This window comes from Helicoverpa zea, chromosome 29 (assembly GCF_022581195.2).
Source record: "Helicoverpa zea isolate HzStark_Cry1AcR chromosome 29, ilHelZeax1.1, whole genome shotgun sequence".
NCBI lineage: Eukaryota > Metazoa > Arthropoda > Insecta > Lepidoptera > Noctuidae > Helicoverpa > Helicoverpa zea.
The window spans coordinates 1,499,339-1,516,191 of NC_061480.1; the positions used below are offsets into that span (position 1 = coordinate 1,499,339).

The following is a 16,853-nucleotide window of genomic DNA, read 5'->3' on the forward strand; positions in this document are numbered from 1 at the left end:
CATGACACTGACAAGCGTTTTCGCGCCGGATTCAAAGTGGACAGAGAAAAATGCAATTATTTGATAAAAAAACTTCGCATTTTCTTAAAATTAATAATTTTTCATATAAAATAGACGTATACCTACATCATACAAAGGAATTTAAAAATTTGTCATCATGCCTATTCTCTTAGTAACGTGCTGTGCGTGCTCCCCACATTGGGTGTATTACATGTCAGCATATCATCAAGCAGGTTTCCTAGATTTACTGTTCTGAACATTTTCATCTTCACGGCTGCGGTTGACTTCATACTTGACAAGATAGTTGCATGCGCAACAGTGATTGTTCGTACATTTAGACTATAGTGAAATAGAAGCTATTTTCGGCGTGGCAAAATCTGAAGAACTGTCATGTTGCAGAGGTGTAAAATCAGAACTACCATCTATGCCTCCGGCTAAATATTACAATGATTTGCACAATGCGTCTGCAGTCTGTATGCAGCTGAGCAGCGACAATGTCAGTGAAGCGTCAAGCCGTCACACTTTCACCAGCTTTCTCACTATTGTTGCACAAATCACTTTTATATTATATGTATATGTACGGTCATTGAAGGATTTGGAGCAAGCTATATTGCAGAGTTTGGCTGACAAACTTTTTGTCGTCAGGGTATAGCGCGAGTTGCTGCGCAGACAGTATTTCTAGGTGTACGGTGGAATTTCGTTGCGAAAACTGTATGTGCACTGGTCAATTTTCTAGCCTTTTCGTATCTATGTTGAAGTCAGGTTCAACATGTAGAGGCTGCCTGATCGAAGTTGCCGCGGCCCTGATACACTGTGGGCTCCAGAAGGAATATGGTGGGTTTTAGTCAGTAAGAGTCTGACACTCCCTCACGCTGCATCCACAGCGAGAAGGATCATTCCATGATTCCTCACAAGGTGTTACGTGGTGAATAATTACATTAGAGGGAATTTCACATTGATGGCAGTGGTACAAAATACAAGAGTACTACATTTGTCATGGTATGGACACGTAATGAGAATAAGTAGTTAGGTATGAATGGAGAGGTAGACCAAAGATGAATTACCTGAAAGATGATAAGAATATTAAGAGGAGTGATGTAGGTAGTATGGTGGCTGACAGAGAGGAATGAAAGCGTAAATAAAACTTATTGAATCGAAAACTATAAAATTTGATCAAAACTTAGGATCAAGATATTAGCTTCCAGTCTAACAGATGAGTATCAGTGTTTTACAAGGAGCGACTGCCTATCTGACCTCCTTTACCCAGACCCAATACTCCTAGACAAGACTGGTCAGACTTACTGGCTTCTGATTACCCGTAATGACTGCCAAAGATGCATAAATGACAGCCCCTGCCTGACCCATGTTTGACACACCGCGTCAAGCGTTGCTTAACCTTATGATCGATCGACCCGTGCGGCTGTTACTTAGACATTTACTTATCTACAACATTATAAAATAGCTACATTTCTAAGTATATCTTAGACAACATTGACTGTGTTTCGGATGGCACGTTAAACTGTAGGTCCCAGCTGTCATTGAACATTCTTGGCAGTCGTTACTGGTAGTCAGAAGCCAGTAAGTCTGACGCCAGTCTAACCAAGGGGTATCGGGTTGCCCGGGTAACTGGGTTGAGGAGGTCAGATAGGCAGTCGCTTCTTGTAAAACACTGGTACTCAGCTAAATCCGGTTAGACTGGAAGCCGACCCCAACATAGTTGGGAAAAAGGCTCGGAAGATGATAATGAACATTTAAAATAGCTAGTTCTACATATAAAAGTGTGAAAAGAAAGATGAATGGCTCCTATTAGCGGTGTCAAGGTGAAACTCATAAGAATATTTAGATTTATTTTCGACATTTATCATTAAATCGTTGAGACGATGTGAAATATTGTCTCAATTAACATGTATTTGTCTTGTATTTATATCTTTTTGAATCATCATCATCTGCTTTTTACCGAACTATGTATGTTGGGGTCGGCTTCCAGTCTAACCAGTGTTTTAGAAGGAACGACTGCCTATCTGACCTCCTCAACCCAGTTGTGAGGGCAACTCAATAACCATAGGTAAGACAAGTTGTCAGACTTACTGACTTCTGACTATCCCGTGACGACTGTACCGATATTATCTTTTATTTTACACATCTACTGGTAGCTGACAAGATTTTTTCAAATTTTCCAAAATAAATGACCAAAAAAATGTATTTTTAATTTTAATCTCGGTTACCAGGACAACATACATAGGAAGAGTATTTAAGCCAAACCAAGGAATAAGAAAGAATCGAATTCCTATTTTGAAATAAATTCAAATATGGAACGATCATCTATCGAGAGGGAGCGAGCGAGGTTGTTGATTTAATTCATTAGCGGGACAGAGACGGCGATAGCGGCGTGGAAGCGAGATGGAAACATAACGATGCGTTAAGTGGTTTGTACACTCTCCGGTTTTGTCGTTGACTTTTCGCTGGCGACGCATATTTTGTCGTTTATTGCTGTCGTAGAAAATATTTTTAACGACTGATGATAATAAATTAAAAGTTAAAAAAAAAACATTTCAAAAAACACGTGTTTGTAAATAAATATGATAATGTCAAAGTTCATCAGAGGACTTTTCTAAAAAGACCTAACACAGGTATAACACGAAGTTCTATCGTCAGATCAGATCGACAGTACCATGTTATTGTATTGTCATCAAAACTACATACAGCTGACAATTTTGATTGAAAAACGGTTAAATTAGTTACTTTAGAATCCGTTACATACAGGTCGAACAAATAAAGGCGTGTTAAACATTATCCTTTACCGGGCAAAAAATACCAAAACGACTACACCGTTTATCATAAGCAAAGCAAACAAAATTAAAACACAAAAAGATAACATCAAAATGCCACGCACTGTCAACGTCGACATCAAAACTCAACAGTGTACCACCCTCTTAACACTGAATGAGTGAAAGGCACGCCGGTGTGAGCAAGACGCACATATACAACAACCACAAGCTAGACAGAGACACAAGATGTTGACGTAGTAGTAGATGAGATAAGGGGATATCAGCCGTTCGTGCGCGTTCGAACGGTTTTTTTACTCGAATACTTTACTGACGGGTTTTTGTGGCAAGTGCTCGTATGGGAATCTTACGAAATAGTGTATGGGAAACCTGGGAAATTCCCATTCAGAGTTTTTTTTTAATTTTATTATTGTTGTGATTTGACGGTATTTACCTACTGTTTATTAGTTTAGTAATAATATAAAAATTCTGGTGTCGTTCACTGGCGATTTTCCTGCGGTTTCACCTGCGTCCCGGGGTAACTACTGTGATAAAGTATAGTCTATGTTACTCGGGGAAGAGCGTAGCTACCAAAACAAACTAATGTGTCGTTTTCATATTATAGTTCGGCCATTCAGAGAATGCGTTCCTGACACGTCGCGATTGAACTGACGACGTAACTTTGCAATGGCGTTGCAGTTACGATAAAAATATTTTTGCTGGTTGTTTACCGTTTTAACAATTGAGGAGCATTAAAACAACATTATTATATCAATAATCAATGAATGTTATTACGTCGTCAGTTCAATCGCGACGTGTCAGGAACGCATTCTCTGAATGGCCGAACTATAGTATAGGTAGACAGATTTTGACAATGGTCTCAGATCATAGAGGTTAGGGTCAATTTCTAAAATACCAAAATTATTTGACGAAAACTGTCTATACAACCTTTATACGATCGACGATTTATATTTTTATTATATTTTGCTCAATATAAAAAAAATATACTGTTGTCCTTTTTACTAGGTACATTTCTTTCATACTTACATATTTTTAACCAAACTTAATCATCAATACGAAGCAAAATTTTTATGTTTTGGGTTTTTTTAATGGCTCTAACATTTTTTATAATTACTATTAAAATTGACGGGTTTTTAGCAGTCAATCAAGTTTTTTGATTTACAGATTAAAAGTTTAGATTTTGTTTTCAAAGTTATGTAAGAATCTTAACTATTTATTCCATTGGAAATCGAAAAAAAAAAGGAATAATTTACAGAGCCAAAAATATTTTAATAACTCCAGCTTTCTCGCTTTGGATTCAAAATCATCATAATTGTCCATATATTAGCTCCATGCCGAATTTCACTCAAGTTTGTTTTACTGTCAGTAACTTTAGTATCTAAAATTTTGTATTTTCCTTTCAACAACCGACATCAAGCAGGCTGGCAGGAGCTGGATGCGAGCAGCCGAAAATCGATCTCAGTGGCGTGCACTTGGAGAGGCCTATGTCCAGCAGTGGACTGCTATAGGCTGATGATGATGATGATGATGAACCGACATCCCAAAAAAGAGATTATCAACCCGTATTTCTCTATTTTTTTCTACAGTACAATAATTTTAAACTTGAAACACAGCACTCGCCCATCCGCTCGCCTCAAACAATGACAAGATGCAAACGCGGCACGAGCCGAACGCACACATGCAAAGATTACGGCTCACGCACACAGACGCGAATTATTATTATTACACGACTGCAAAGATAGATAGAGATGTATGTGAAAAATGTTTTCTTGTGAATTAAAATGTTTTTTTCTAAATCGACTTCCGAAAAATAAAGATTCTTAGATTGTATGTATATTGTATGATTACAATGCAGTTCAGCATAGTATTTCTCTAACTTGGGAAAAGATTTTAGGTAAGTACTGAAGAAGGTATATTTTTTTTGGAAGTTGTATTCAAATGTAAGAAGTAATTCCTTCATTTAAAGTCTTTAAAAAAGCTAGCAAATTACTTACATAGTGACTTGGTAGTTTAAACCTTATATAAATTCAACATTATTAAAAATTCTGCCCTTATGTTTCAAATCTTATACATTTTTCTTTTTTCTACATTTACATTACAGTTTAGAAAAATCTACTCTAGACGATCTTTCAATCATTCAAACCTACACTATATCTAGCTTAAATACAAATAATTACGTTATTAAATAACTAAAAAAAAAACAAAAATACAAAAAAATAAAAGCACAAAAAATTCACTTATCACCTTACCACGAACCAGCGTGCGGTTGAACTCACGCACACAGGTGCAAATCGTCTCGTGTAAACGTGTAAGTGAAGACAATAAAACTTGTGTGTGTGCGTGCGGTGTCTAAGTGTAGTACGTTCGCTTAGTTGATACTTGTATATAGTTATCTATTTTAATAGTTTTTGGGCTAAAACTTTTTGGTCTGCGTGTTATGGCGAACCTTTTGCGCCTTATGGTGTCCTGTTACCTCTGGGTTAAATACAGGTTATTTTGAGAACAAATTCAAAAATTATAAGGGTGGCCAAGTCAGAATCCAAAAAATACCCTTTCGAGGTCAGACATTAGATGGGTGATCATTTTTAACCGACTTCTCAAAAAGGAGGAGCTTCTGAATTCGGCTTTTCAACCAAAATCATTCAAGACTGCAGTCTGACTCTTGGTTAGTTCTGATATTTCCAGTTATCATAGTTATGACTGGTCTGCGTACCTTTTGCGCGTCATGGTATCCTGGTACTTCTGGGACATAAAGGTTATATTTAACCTTGTTGCGGTCAAATATTGGATGGGTGACCATCATCATCATCCCCTGCTCTTATCACACGATGATGATGATGACTAGAAATGGTCACCCATCCTATGTCTGACCGTCTATCTATACACCATTTTTGAGAGGAGCTTCTCAATTCGGATTTTCATTCAAGAACTTTGAAAACTACCGAGTCTTCATCATGATATCGGGTTGCCCGAGTTGTGTTGGTCAAAGAGGCAGTCACTATTCTCTTTGGTGCTCAGCTGCATCTGGTTATCTCCATTCCGAAGACTGGCAGTCGACCCCAACATAGTTAAGAAAAGGCTTATGTTTAACTGATCACCAGAAATAGTAACAAATAGCAGACAAAAATAGTAAATGATCACCAAAATGAAACTCGCATTTTAATGTAAAATGATAACCAAAGTTTTAACACTTTGCTATCCCATTTAAGTGAAATTACTCCAAAATAAATCATGCGCAAGCCAAAAATAGTAAATGATCACCAAAATTAAACCACCATTTTAAAGTAAAATGATAACCAAAGTTTTTACATTCTGCTATCCTATTTAAGCAAAATGAGTCCAAATAAATCATTGTTATCCCAAAAGTAGTAAATGATCACCAAAAGTAGTGAATGATCATCAAAATTATACCAGCGTTTTAATATAAAATGATAATCAAAGTTTTTACATCTTGCTATCCTGTTTAAGTAAACTGACTCCAAAAAAATAAGTTCGGCCTGATACAATAAATGTAATTACATTATGGGGACCCTTTTCCTGCACTAGGGTGGAAAATTGTCTATTGCATGCCTCTAAACAGTGCGATAAGAGTGTGTTTTCGAGGGAGTGTATTGAGAAACACATTCTTCTTCTTCTTTCTCCTGCCCTGTTCCCAATTTTACTTGGGGTCGGCGCAATATGTCATTTTCTTCCATTTTCCCCTGTCACTCGTCATACTGACACTCACGCATGCATTGCAAGCCGGACACATAACTTAATATGGCATCATAATACTTTATTTGATAATAAGCCTACATTTTATGGCAATCACAGTGACTTATTTAGGCAAAAATAATACATTAATTTGGTCGTCAAGAGTTGGTGATCATTTACTAAATTTGGTGGTCGAATACAATTTAAAGTGAAGTCGTGACTAAAATAGCTGGTACTATTACATTTTTAGACTTTATTTTTCTGGTGTTCAGTAGATTTTTCTGGTTGCAAAACTAAGGGTATCAAAGCATTTTATGGTGGTCATTATATTTGTTCCCTTAAGAAAATACTAGACAAATGATAAAAACCCACAGTCATATACATAGGTATAGGCCTGAAGTTTAACAGTCCCATTGATAGGCCTAGCTAGACAGACAGGTTATTTAATAGGCAAAAAAATATGTAAAATCAAAATCACTCAGTTGCATTACCACACAACTACATACTAATTATACGTTTACATAAACAGAACACACACATATGTAAAATAGTGTATGTACGTGTAAATTATTTCACACTCGTGTGCGTGTCTTAATTTTGAGTTAACTTTGATGACTTATCGGTACTTAGAATTGTGGTGATAAGATTTTTAGGTGTTCAGAAGGTCCGAGAATTAGTCGTGGTGGTCTAAACCAAGAAGAAAGAAAAGAACCACCCTCTCAAGAAGTGTGAGTACGGTATCGAATCCAAAACGGTGACGCGGTATCGTAACTTTTCTAAGATTGTATGTACTTTCTAAGTATATCTTGGACACCAATGACAGTGTTTCGGAGGGCACGTTAAACTGTAGGACCCGACTGTCATTGAATATCCTTGGCAGCCGTTACGGGTAGTCAGAAGCCAGTAAGTCTGACACCAGTTTAACCAAGGGTATTAATTAGGTTGCCTGGGTAATTGGGTTGAGGAGGTCAGATAGGCAGTCGCTCCTTGTAAAACACTGATTGGCAGCATTTGGTAAGACTGGATGAAGACCCCAACATAATTGGGAAAAGGCTCGGGAGATGAGAAGGTCAGAGAATTATTTGAATGACTGTGGTCCTGGTACATGAAGGGCTCCAGAAGGAACATTGTGGGTTTTTTAGTCAGTAAGTCTGTGACTCCCCTCACGCTGCACCCACAGCGGGAGGTGTAATTTGATGACTATCTAACTAAAAATACTAATATAAAACATCTGCCTAGCCTTTGCCATACTATGTTGGAGTCGGCTTCCAGTCTAGACAGGTGCAGCTGAATACCAGTGCGCCACACGGAGCGACTGCCTATCTGACCTCCTCAACACAGTTACCTGGGCAACACGATACCCCTTGATAAGACTGCTTGACTTTCTAGCTTCTGACTACCCGTAACGACTGCCAAAGATGTTCAAATGACAGCCGTGACCCACCAATTTAATGTGCCTTCCGAAACCCGGATGAATTCGGCATGACAGGATGGTCATCCATCCACGGACCGCGCTAAACGTTGCTTAACCTTATTTTCAATTGACTGGTCACTTCGTCACTAATAACTTATATTATTATTGTATGTACGTATGTCTATTTGTCACCATTTCTAGGTAAAACGCCTGAGATAGATTGCAATCTTGTAATAGAGATAAAATAGGATACACATAGATTTGATTAAGTTGCGTTTAGGATTCCCCTCAGAAGTCTATACAAGGATTATAAATCGAAAGAGTTTGTTTGTTTAAACGCTCTTATCTCAAGAACTACTGGACTGACTTGAAAAAAAAAAAAATTACAAGTCGTTTTCCCGGGGTGTCACCTGCGTCCCGTAGGAACTACTGCCCGTACCGGGATAAAATACAGCCTATGTTACTCGGGAAGAGTGTAGCTTTCCAACAGTGAAAGAATTCATCAAATTGGTTGAGTAGTTTCGGAGCTTTTAGGGTACAAACAAACACAAATTTTTCCTCTAATTTATAAGTACAGATTTCTTGATTTTAAACAACCAAGTATATTTTCTTGGAAAAATCATCCCCTAGTTATACTAGGTGAATCCATCGATTTCACATCTACAGGCCAAATGAGACAGATATATGCTAAAACTAAATGAGAGACAGAGATAAAGTATTTATTATATTACATAGGGGTGACTTTCGGCACCCTTCACTCTTAACGTCGATTTTTGAAATCAATATTTAAATAATGTTTTAAGTTGCAGTCCTTATTCAATATTTGTTTCTAATATTACATCGAGTGTGTCGTACCCAATCACATTAAATCCTATCACTTATACTTAATGATATTCTATGGCGAATTGTAAAAAAAATAACCTAATCCATTCAGTGGTTTAACCACAGGAGTCATTTTTCGTTTTCATAATTTACAACATCATATTGTGTAAAGCAGAGATAAAGTTAGGAGTATCGAATGTTTTGATCAGTTGACAGCTGTCAGTTTTCAAGGGAGAATTTCAGTTGTTTGTAATGACTGACTTTTATATGGTGTTCTAATGTAATCTCGCAAAAATATAATGATGATTGAACACCATACCATCCCCTAACATTACTAACCTAGATTCCTGCCTACCCCATGCTGCCGATCGATACGAACAGGTACCAGGCACTCATAAGCTTACAGCAGTCAAGCTATAACCGAACTGAACCATACCGACGGAGTAAGGAAGGATGAACGGAGATGCGATAATGAGGGTAGGTCAGGCGCCTCCTTCTAGGACCAAAACGATCAGTTACGAGTGAACTAACGAGACGTTCTTCTTTGAGATCATTTTTCATGATTTTTAGTATTTCAGAAAATAATCGGGTCTTAAAAGAGCGAAGACAGTAACGTTCCTCGTCCCCCGGACACGCATTTTGGCGCGCTACTTTCTTAGGAGATTTTCCGTTATGGCACCTCCGCTAGTCATTTGTTCAGAACAGAAAAAAACCCACGCCTTCTTTAGACCCGACCATTTTTTTGTAAAACCAAAAATCGTTGACAACTCGTAACTGATCGTATTGGTCATATCCACCATACGTATTTGACCTAGAAGGTACTTGACCTACCTGCATTATGGCATATCTGCTGATCACTCACTCCGTGACCATACCCTAGCATCGCCTGCCACCTGTCAAGTTGGCCATGAACTACTAGGGTAGCATAGATACGTCAGATGTCAAAACAGACGAGACGGGCGGGTAAGAACGAAGAATTATGATGATTAATGGCGTTTTATTGCCATAACTGTAATTAGCCAGTGAGATGGTAAATGCTTTGTCTTAGTAGTATCCTTGGCAAGGTCAAGTGGTTTTCAGGACGAATGACTAACAAATGTGTGTCATGTATTTCTAACACGCATTGTTAATTAAGGATTATTACAGCAATACATTTTTAAGGTTGCATTAAGTTGTCAAAATGTGTTCATTTCCAATCAAATGGTCTTTTAACTGTGGGTTTCAATAGCCGATCTATCCGTTGATTGAATCTGGAGATTGAATTCGACGTTAGCTTCATAAAAAATTATCTTCTGCCTGCGGTTTCACCCGTGTCCCGAGATAACTGTTTCCCATAGCCGGATGGCGACGAAAAATCCTATATCCTTCTCCCGGGTCTAAGCTACCTCCTCTCTAATTTTCAGCTTAAACAGTTCACCCATTCTCGAGTTATTATTTACTGGTGTAACTAACACGACTTTCTTTAAGAATAATTTATTGTAATCCGAAGTACAACATCTTAAAACTAGCTCTCGAGTACTATAATTTTATTGTATCCATCAAAAAACCAAAGAAAATCGGAGTAAAATACCAGGAGCACATAACCACACAGAGATGGCCAGGTGATGCTGACTCGGGTACCCCGATGATAATATTTTTGTTCAGCTCAGCATTTTCGCGCACCGTACTCGCTGAGGGCACGCGATTGAGGGGCTCTTCGAAACTGAGGTCAAACTATCTCTCACCGCAGAATAAAAGATGGATCAGTTATTTTAATCAACAGTATTGTAATCCGAAATACAAAATCTTAGAAGCTCTCGAGTAGTTAGTTATTTAATTAAAATCCACCAAAAACCAAAGAAAATCGAAGTAAAATACTAGGAGCGCATAACCACCAGGTGATACTGACTCGGGTTCGATGATAATATTTTTGTGTAGCTCAGCATTTTCGCGCACCGTACTCGCTGCTGGGGGCACGCGATTGAGGGGCTCTTCGAAACTGAGGTCAAACTATCTCTCACCGCAGAATAAAAGATGGATCAGTTATTTTAATCAACAGTATTGTAATCCGAAGTACAAAATCTCAGAAGCTCTCATGTTGTACGTACGTACTCCAAAATAGTTAATGTATGTGGCAATAGGGTATTTTAGTCTAGATGAGAAAAAAATTAAAAGTGTATTACAATGATTGTTTAGAGGAAAAGCAATCGGGAAATGTTAGTTTCACTTCGTAAGGTACATAAATATATTTTTTATTGCAGTTTAAAGTTTTTAGGTTTTTTTATCTGTCTTTGAACACTACGAAATGTCGCCGCCATGCTAATGACGTCATTACGGTAGTCAACAACTTTTAACCAAGTGTTTCTCATATTTATATCCACTGGTACTTGAATCCATAATTTGTCTGGTGTTTTTACACTAGTGTTCTCACATTCAGAAACAACACACCAACGATACGGAGCATAATTACTCATTATTAAAATTTTCAATACATATCAAAATATGTATTACTGACAGCTGTAGTTTGTTTTCTTACGTAATGACGTCATGACCAAAAAACAATCATGGCGTCCGTTGTGTGCCGCGTTTTCGCGAAATACGCGCGAAATTTGAAATTATGATAAAACAATTAATTTATATTCGTACATAACGTGAGAAAAAAAAATATTTTTAATTTTTTAGAGAAAAATTAAGACTAAAGAATTTATTTAAGATATATTTCAAAAATGCATGTATTACCCTATTGTCATTAAATTTATACAAGATCCAAGTTCAGATACCAGGAGCACATAACCACACAGCGATGGCCAGGTGATGCTGACTCGAGTACCCCGATGATAATATTTTTGTTCAGCTCAGCATTTTCGCGCACCGTACACTGGGGGCACGCGATTGAGGGGCTCTTCGAAACCGCGGTCAAACGGTCTTGATCGTTGACCAATTATATCATCCCTTTGTAGTCTTGGTCACACAATTTTTTTTTGGATATTTTTTAATGAGGATTATTATTTATTCGTGGTACGTAAAAAAAATTCGGAAATATTGGTAGATTTCGGAAAAAAGTGCCTTTCTTGGCAGTCGGTAAAAAAAAAAACAGTGTTGCTTTTTTTAATGAGTTAAAATTATACATATTTATAATCTTACTTTAAATAACTTAAATTCTTATTTTAGGTAAAATACGCGTAGAAGTGGAAAAAAACTGTTGACATCCTAAAAGTTAAGTAATTCAGTAATTTAAATGGTAAAATAAAACTAGCCTTTATTTTTAATTTTGTGAACCATTAGCCTTATCTTGATTGATGCATCTGCTATTCCAATCAAGATGTTATATTGTTGCCACTTACGGCAAGAAAAATTTTCTTCAAAATTCACGTATTAATAATTTATGTATATCGGAAGCGTAAAGTAAGTATTTCTATTACACATTAAAGCAGGAATTATATCTTATTAAAATAATGTTTTTTTTTACTGATTTAATTTATATTTTAACATTTTAAGCGGAAAGCCATATACCATTAATTTAAATCTACAAAAAAATGTTTGGTGATACCATTTTACAAGTTGACAAACATTTTTATTATGTCCGCAGCTAAAGAAATTGACGGCCATTACTAAACCAAGCGCCATCTTTAAAAACACAATTCAACTGTCAAGAATTAATAAAAACACAATATAAATGTCAAAAACAAAATAAAATTTGACAGAGAATTAGGTGTTTAGAATGAAAAATTATTCCAAATACGTTTTTAATTCGTTAGCTGGTGATAGTTTATGTTAAAATGTTGTTAGATAGGTAATAACGACATGGGGGCTTTGTATATATTTATCTACAAGCTTCCTTCAGCGGTTCTTGAGGGAACTACTTTCAGCAGCTGAGTAAAAAGTAGCATTAAGTTCTTAAGTTTCATCAAATTCTATTTGCATGAAAATATTTATATATCAACATCTTCAGAGCCTTTTCCCAACTATGTTGGGGTCGGCTTCCAGTCTAACTGGATGCAGCTGAGTACCAGTGTTTTACAAGGAGCAACTGCTTATCTGACCTCCTCAACACAGTTACCCGGGCAACCCGATACCCCTTGGTTAGACTGGCGTCAGACTTTTTGGCTTCTGAATACCCGTAAAAATATACATCTACATACCATACGTTGTTATTAGTGGGTAGCACATACCCTTCATTAAGACTGGTTTTCGAGTGTGTTGGCTTTAACTGTTTTAAGCGATTGTTAGATATACAAACGGGACCCACAGTTTCTAAAAAGATGCAAAATTACATATATCAATTCATCAAACCAAAAAATCTTATCAACCCTCAACATGAAAAAAAAAAAGGCAACCGTCGGCAAAGTACCAAGACCGCAGCGTCGCGAGGGGGTTGCAACCTCCCCTCGCCACGTGCTCGCCACCCCACAGTACATACAGCTATATATACGCCTATATACTTAAATATAGGTTAGCTTGTCTGTCACTGTGTGGAGTTGCTAACCACGTTTTTGAACTTACTATAGAGCTATAAGTATAGACTTTCGTCGGCAGAACTGTAGGAGTTTTGCGTGCATTAATTTGTCGACTTATTCTAATGGGAGTATAGTAACTTTGGTGTTCGCATGGATGGATTGTGTGAAAGTAGATATGGTAAGAAAAAATGTTACTTGTGAGATGACGGCAGATAGAAGAGTATGGAAGAAGAAAACATGCTGCGCCAAATAAAATTGGGATAAGGGCAGGAGGATGATGATGATCATGGTCCTTATGTAGACTTTTAGTTTTAGGTATGAAATAGTGGAAAATACCAATTTTTGTATTTCTTTATCTCTCTAAAGAAATCATTGTCTGCTTAGCTATATGCGTTTAAAAATAAAAAATCAGGCGAATATATTCTAAGAATATGTATCAGATACCAACACCTTTGCCAAAAAAGTTTATTATTTACAATAAGTAACTTCTGTTAATTTTATCCTACGATTTTCAGCATGTCATTAAATCATCTACGTAAAAGATTTCGCTACAAATCTTGAATTATATTTTCTTCAACAATAATGTATATCTTGGACACCACCAATGGCTGATAAATAGGTGAAAGAAAACAGCTTGAGGAAACTTGGACTATATAGTCTGAAATCACCAACCCGCATTGAGCAAGCGTGGTGATTAATGCTCAATCCTTCTCCGTGTGAAAGGAGGCCGCAGCCCAACAGTGGGACGATAAAAAAAAGGCTGTAACAGTCACAACAATAAGTCTTTTCTTGACACATTTCAGTGCATAGTATACTTGATTGATGGTAAGACATGGTGAAAGGTCACGGAGAGGCCTTGAACCGTTACTAGATACGCCATGAGAATGGTCAACTTCTAAAGGCTATTCAGTACTTATACTTGTATTTATTTATTGACTGTTTCACGTGATTTTACTAACACCCTGAGGGAATTACTTTAGGAATGTTTAATATAATTTATTAGTCATGTTGTGAGGAAGATGATGAGTATGAACGTGGACGGATATAGTGGAAGAGGAAGACCAAAGAAACGATGGATGGATTGTGTGAAAACAGATATGGTAAGAAAGAATGTTACTTGTGAGATGACGGCAGATAGAAGAGTATGGCAGGAGAAAACATGTTGCGCCGACCATGAATAAAATTGGGATAAGGGCAGGAGGATGATGATGATGATTTACAACAAAAATATTACATGTTATATGTAATGTCTAATATGACATTAAGACAAAAAGGCCTAAAAAGTATTGCCACGTTGGATGGCAATGCTTATCCTAAAAAAGTAGTCTATAACCATCTGTAGTCTCTCGTCTATCAGTCTGCATTCATCATCAATTCATTTAACTTCAGCCGAAACAACAGAATTTCAGTCATATAATTTAGCAGAATATGTGACTTTGACAAATGTAGGTCAGTATCTGATACCAACTAAGTAATTGTATTTATAAATAGACAAGCCGTTTTCCTGCGGTTCTACCCGCTTCCCGTGGAAACTATTGTTCGTACCGGGATAAAATATAGCCTATGTTACTCAGGAAGAGTGTAGCTTTCCAACAGTGAAAGAATTTTTTAAATCAGTTCAGTAGTTTCGGAGCCTTTAAGGTACAAACAAAATAATGTTTCCTCTTCATTACAGTAGTATAGATAGATAGGAAATAGTAATTCATCAGAGTATTTAAGTATGGCTTTTATTTATCCTAATAATGTAGAGTAGTATGATGATGAAGTCGTGGTGGCCTAGTGGGCAAAGAACCGACCTCTCGAGTAGGAGGGCGCGGGTTCGATTCCAGGTCAGGCAAGTACCAATGCAACTTTTCAAGTTTGTATGTACTTTCTAAGTATATCTTAGACACCAATGACTGTGTCTCGGATGGCACGTTAAACTGTAGGTCCCGGCTGGCATTGAACATCCTTGGCAGTCGTTACGGGTAGTCAGAAGCCAGTAAGTCTGACACCAGTCTAACCAAGGGGTATCGGGTTGCCCGGGTAACTGGGTTGAGGAGGTCAGATAGGCAGTCGCTTCTTGTAAAGCTCTGGTACTCAGCTGAATCCGGTTAGACTGGCAGCCGACCCCAACATAGTTTGGGAAAAGGCTCGGAGAGCTTGGAGAGTAGTATGATTAATATGTAAGTTATTACAGGTAATCTGTAGACGGAATCGACTGGTAAAAATATAGCATTAAGACAGAGTTGCCATCTGGTAGGTACCATTTAACTACAATGATAACCAAACCATAACCAGAGAAGCACGGCTGCTCATGGGGGATTGACGATTTCAGACTTTAAATTCCAGGATTCCTAAAGATAGTCATTGGTATCGAAAATACTCAGAAAAAATATTAATCTAATAATTAAGTTAACCTCCACTGACCCTGGGAGGTCAAGGTCATAATGGCTGGCCTCCAGGTGTATACTAGGTACATTCTAACAGTAATATTACTATAGATAGAGAATACACCTGCACTTTCATAACATTAAAAACAACAAAATGCGGGTTGGTGATTTCAGACTATATAGTCCAGGTTTCCTCGAGATGTTTTCCTTCACCTTTTCATCAGCCATTGGTGTCCTAGATATACTTAGAAAGAACCTTTCCCTTAAAATAACGTAATGAACATACATATATAAACACTTGATAACTCCAAACGGTTTGCCGACAGATGAAATTACAGGCACGTGAGCCATTTTAACTTTTTCTTTGATGCCGACAAGCGTTTAAACCTCTGTGAGGCAGGTACTGATAACCAGCCTGCTGAAATTAGATCATCATCCATCCTCCGAGCCTTTTTCCCAACTATGTTGGGGTCGGCTTCCAGTCTAACTGGATGCAGCTGAGTACCAGTGTTTAATAACAAGGAGCGACTGTCTGACCTCCGTAACCAGAATACAGTATAACATAGGAAAAAAAAAAAACAATAAAAATTCGATGTCACAATTACAATCTACCCAACTTACACGACAACCCTCCAAAAAATAATAAAAAAAAAAACGTAAAAAAATTACAAAAAAAAATATTCATTCGAATTTCGAATCGTTCTGATCGTGGAGCGCGGCAGACGACACTCGAGCGAAGTGGAGTTTCAATATAGCTATGTATTACACGACCAGTTAGTAAAGACCTCCGCAAAGTAGACGCTTTCATATCGGCGAGGATCAATGTATGTTGGTCGTGTTCTACCGATATTATACGACCAGTTTGGAAAGATCTCTGGGTAGGTGAACCTTCCATGTTGGTGGGGGTCAAGTTAAGTTGGTAGTATACCGATGTTATACTTAAGTTAGGTATGTAGGGGTGGGATTGTAGCGTTGGGAAAATGAGGCGAAGATATTTTTTTTAATGTTCTTTATTATTTTGTAAGATTTTTGGTTTTAATGAATGTTAAGTTTGCTATTATGAGAATAATAAGGTCAATAGCAAAATTTTTGTAAACGATTCTTTTATGTTTTTGAAAATATGAAAAAAAAAAATGAATTTCATCATTTTTTTTTAGATACCGAAGTTAATCAATCTTAGACATATGTACTATTTTTTATATACCGAAGTTAGTTTTTAACCAAACCAAAAGTATCAAAAACTTTCAATCATCTCTATCGATCTCCCCAATATTTATTTAAAAGATTTTTTTTACAAACATGACAATAAAATCTAAATAAAAAAAAAACA

At 37.0% G+C, this 16,853-nt stretch overlaps 1 protein-coding gene across 3 annotated transcripts in view; it reads right to left on the reverse strand.

Moving 5' to 3' along the window:
* LOC124644032 (LIM domain-binding protein 2) overlaps positions 1-16,853 on the reverse strand; it is a 55,978-nt gene that overhangs the window by 17,999 nt on the left and 21,126 nt on the right. The gene's annotated exons all lie outside the window — the stretch shown is intronic.